Raw genomic sequence first — 5,249 nt, forward strand, 5'->3', positions numbered from 1 at the left:
TATCGTTATTTGCTCATTACAAATTATCTTTCTATCAAACTACTCTGCTACTTACAATTTCAGCACTTGCACACAATACCTTACCGGGAACTACTTGTCATTTCCTTCTGCTCCTCGTTGGGTTCGACATTCTTGTCGAAAAGAGCTACAATTGATCCCCTATACTTGTGGGTTATCACTCCTCCATCGCGTCCGGCCAGCCTGTCGCTGATCGATTGATCGCGTCCGATGCAGACGGCGGGGCCCCGGCTCCCCCTTCGGTGGAAGCCGGGATTGGCACTTCCGAGGGCCTTGGGCGGTCTGGTATAGCTGGTTGGTAGGGCTCGGACGGTCCGAACTCCCCCTTCTTGTTCACCAGGAGGGACGCATCCTCCTAGTCTCCAATGGTCGGGGCATTTGCCTCAGGCATGGTCTGATCGCCCTCCCCCGTGCTTGGGCAGGGTGGGGTCCTTCGTGAAAGCACCTTCCAGGGCTCTTCAAGGACCGGGGAGGTGCGTAGCGCGACGTAGAACTGCTGTCCGCTAGTTCGGCGGGTGGAGAAGTCCCCTCCAATCTCGGCTCGGTGGGGTGGTCACGTGGCGGGCTATAATGTCACATGCCTAGTGGCTATTAGCAAAAGATTGATGAGTTAAAGCAAAAAACGAAAATGCGAAGATTCATACCTTGAATTTAGGGGCTTGACCCTGGAGTCCCTCTTCAGGATCTCTTCGTACGCCTCGGACTCCTCATCAAAGTTCGAGCTATCAGGCAGGACCAGTTTAGGTCTGCACTGCTTCTTCAGGGCTGGAGGACGTTGCTCCTCCTCGATGTCCTTGGACGCAGTCCTCTTCTTGGAGTAGGAGGAGGTGCTTTCCTCCTCGTCTTCGTCCTCTTCCTCACCATGGGCGGACGGGGCCACAGAGTCTCCAGTCTTGGTGTCCAGACGACCTCTAGAACGGTGGCCTTCTCTGGCCTCTGGCAGATCTTTCTTCTTCTTCCCTTTCTTCTTCGGTGCCTTGTAAGGTGCCACGACCAGTAGCTCCTCCAACTGAGTCGTCTGACGCTCCTCGGGCGATGGGGCTGAACTGTTGATCTTCTTGGCCTTCTTGAGCCAGCCCTATAAAGACAGTAAAAGAGAAACTTAGACTAAGGCTCGCACAGTACGAATGCCCGAACATAAAGCGGGTAAGAGCTCAATTACCTTCTTCGGAGGATTTGCGGCGTCAAGGACGATGTCTTCTTCCTCCGCTGACCACTCCTCTTGAGGCTTGAACAACAACTTCCACACCTTATCATGGGTGGTGCCAAAGAAGTACCGCACAGTGGTTGGGTCCTCGAGCTTGAAGGACCACATTGGAGTGGCCCTTTGTTGACAGGGGAGTAGGCGACAACCGAGCATTATTTGGACCACGTTGGTCAGTTTGGCACCAGTCTCCATCACATTGGAGAGGCGCCATTGTAGCGTCTTCACCTCGTCGGAGGATCCCTAATTGAGACCTTTTTTGGTCCTCGAGGTCAATCTTGCTGGGGGTCCGGATCTGAATTCAGGAGCCGCCGCCCAGGCTGCATCCCATGGTTCTGTGATATAGAACCACTCCTTCTGCCAAACCTTGACGGTGTCGATGAATGTGCCCTCTGGCCACTGAACGCGAGTGAGCTTGCTTATCATCCCTTTGCGGAAGTCCGCCTGGGCATCGCCGACTATCTTCGACTTGACATTGAAGACCTTCAGCCATAGGCCGAAGTGCGGTTGGACTCGCAAAAGGGCCTCGTAGATGACGATGAAGGCTAAAATATGGAGGAAGGAGTTTGGGACTAGATCATGGAAATCTAGCCCATAGAAGAACATCAATCCCTGAACAAAGGGGTGTAGCGGGAAGCCGAGCCCCGGATGAAGTGGGGGATGAACACCACCCTCTCGTCTGGCTTGGTCGTGGGGACGACCTGGCCCTCTTCTAGGGCCCCAGTGCGTGACATGGATGGATAGATAGCCGGTGCGCTTCATATCTTCAATGTCGTTGTTGGTAAAGACAAGGGAAGGTTGGATGGATTCTTTGTGGAAGAACTAGACTGGGCACTGGAGCTCTAGAGTTGGGAGAGCGGCGGCGAGAGGAGGAAGAAGGCGTAGGCCGATAGCGGCAGCCGTCCTCCCTTTTTTATAGGCCGCTAAGATGCCAAGGGTCCCTTCTTCAGCATCGCAGGCCTCTCCGCTTCCTGATATACTCGCTACGTTATGCACGGGTGGAATGATCGAAATCATTGATCATATCTCCTAAAAAAGGGGGCATGATCTCTGCCTTGACGAGGTATGCCAATGGAAGGGCGGCCTCGAGCCACGCATCGAGAATTTCCAGCCGTTTGGCATTATGACTGGACGTGACCCTTCACCGAAAGTTGTCAGATGAGGGCATTGTTCACATTAAGGGCATTTTGACCTTCGGGGCTAAGTAAAGCCAATACTCTGCGTTCCAGACACCGCTCACTTCCGAGCTCATACAGGACAGGATGGAGAACTCGCCTTGCAAGCCAGAGACTGCAGGTTATGCGGATGCCTACCACAAACACCAACGTTGAAGGCTAGTTCGGGGGCTACTGAGGGAGTCCTGGATTAGGGGGTCCTCGAGAGGCCGGCCTGTCTCTCATAGGGCCAGATTGGTGGGCCGCGTTGTATCTAGGCCGAAGGCCTTTCGTGCCTTGGAGTCCACCCCAAGGCATGATGGAAGATCTGATGTTTCCTTTATAATCGACTATCTGTAAACCGTAGCACCCCTGGTGTCTATATAATCTAGGGGCTTAGTCCATATAGGATGGAAGAACAATTACCATCCTACTAGTTAGGGTTTAGTTCCTCTGATCTCGTGGTAGATCTACTCTGTAACCCCCTTATACACAAGCAATATAACCAAGCAGGACGTAGGGTTTTACCTCTTTGAGAGGGCCCGAACCTGGGTAACATCGTGTCCCACGTCTACTGTTCCCCATCGATCCAAGGCCCATAGTTCGGGACTGGTTGCTCTCTGACTATAGCGCCAGAAAAGCTCATGTCTGCTAGGACTACATCGGTATTTCCCCAAAGAGGAAGGGATGATGCAGCACAACGACGGTAGGTATTTCCCTCAATGAAGAAACCAAGGTTATCGAACCAGTAGGAGAACCAAGCAACACAACGTAAACAGCACCCGCACAAAAATAACAACACCTCGCAACCCGACGTGTTAAAGGGGTTGTCAATCCCTTTCGGGTGACGATGCCAGAAATAGTAGATTGAAATAATAGGTCGCAAATAAAATAAAGTGCAACAAAGTATTTTTGTATTTTTGGATTAATAGATCTGAATAAAAATGCAAAGGAAAAGTAGATCGCAAGAAAATATATGAGGAAGAAGACCCGGGGGCCGTAGGTTTCACTAGTGGCTTCTCTCGAGAAAGATAGAAAACGGTGGGTAAACAAATTACTGTTGGGCAATTGATAGAACCTCAAATAATTATGACGATATCCAGGCAATGGACATTACATAGGCATCACGTCCAACATTAGTAGACCGACTCCTGTCTGCATCTACTACTATTACTCCACACATCGACCGCTATCCAGCATGCATCTAGTGTATTAAGTTCATGGAAAACGGAGTAATGCAATAAGAACGATGTCATGATGTAGACAAGATCCATTTATCTATTGCGTAGATATAGAGCCCATCTTTTTATCCTTAGTAGAAACGATACATACATGTCAGTTCCCTTTTCTGTCACTCGGATCAAGCACCGTAAGATCGAACCCACTACCGGGCACCTCTTCCCATTGCAAGATAAATAGATCAAGTTGGCCAAACAAAACCCAAATATCAGAGAAGAAATACGAGTCTATAAGAGATCATGCATATAAGAGATCAAAGAAACTCAAATAACTTTCATGGATATAAAAAGATATGACTGATCATAAACTCAAAGTTCATCAGATCCCAACAAACACACCGCAAAAAGGGTTACATCATATGGATCTCCAAGAGACCATTGTATTGAGAATCAAGAGAGAGAGATGAAGCCATCTAGCTACTAACTACGGACCCAAAGGTCTACAAAGAACTACTCACGCATCATCGGAGAAGCACCAATGGAGGTGGTGAACCCCATCCGAGATGGTGTCTAGATTGGATCTGGTGGTTCTGGACTCTGCGGCGGCTGGATGAATATTTCATCGACTCCCCTAGGGTTTTGGGAATATTTGGGTATTTATAGAGCAAAGAGGCGGTCCGGGGGGCACCCGAGGTGGGCACAACCCACCAGGGTGTGCCCTGGTGGGTTGTCCCCTCCTCAGGACTCCCCGAGGTGCAACCAGGGCCCAACATGTTCCTTCTGGTCCATAAAAAATCTCTGTAAAGTTTCGTGGCATTTGGAATCCGTCTGATATTGATTTTCTATGATGTAAAAAACACAGAAAAAACAGGAACTGGCACTTGGCACTATGTCAATAAGTTAGTACCAAAAATGATATAAAATGACTATAAAACATCCAAGATTGATAATATAACAACATGGAACAATCAAAAATTATAGATACGTTGGAGACGTATCAGGGACCCCCTACCCGAGATCTATCGGTTTTCACACCGACAGTAGTAGAAATCAAATATCCAAGATTGATACTTTAATAGCATGGAATAAAAAGATATAGATACGCTGGAGATGTATCACGGACTCACCATTATGAATATCCCAGTACTACCCTAGCATTACCAAATGTTAAGTGTGTGACCCTATGGGTTCGAGAACATGCAAACATGACCGAGACACCTCTCCGAACAACAATCAATAGCGGGACCTGGATACGCATACTGACTCCCACATATTCAATGAAGATCTTTATCAATTTGAACCACACAAGGATTCAGATAATCACTTATACAATTCCCTTTGTCGTGATATTTTACTTGCCCGAGATTTGGTCATCGGTATTGCCATACCCAATTCAATCTCGTTACCGATAATTCTCTTTGCTCATTCCGTAATACAATATCTCTGTGACTAAACACATTAGTCACATGCTTGCAAGTTACTTAGGATGTCGTATTACCAAGAGGGCCTAGAGATATCTCTCCGTTACAAGGGTTACAAATCCTGGTCTCGATCCTTGCAACCCAACAAATACTTTCCGAGATACCTAAAGATCACCATTATGATCACTGATACGTCTCCAACGTATCTATAATTTTTTATTGTTCCATTCTGTTATATTATCAATCTTGGATGTTTTATAATCATTTTATAGTC

Source organism: Triticum urartu, chromosome 6A, assembly GCF_056163025.1.
Source record: "Triticum urartu cultivar PI428250 chromosome 6A, HENAU_Tu73, whole genome shotgun sequence".
In the NCBI taxonomy this organism is placed as follows: Eukaryota; Viridiplantae; Streptophyta; class Magnoliopsida; order Poales; family Poaceae; genus Triticum; species Triticum urartu.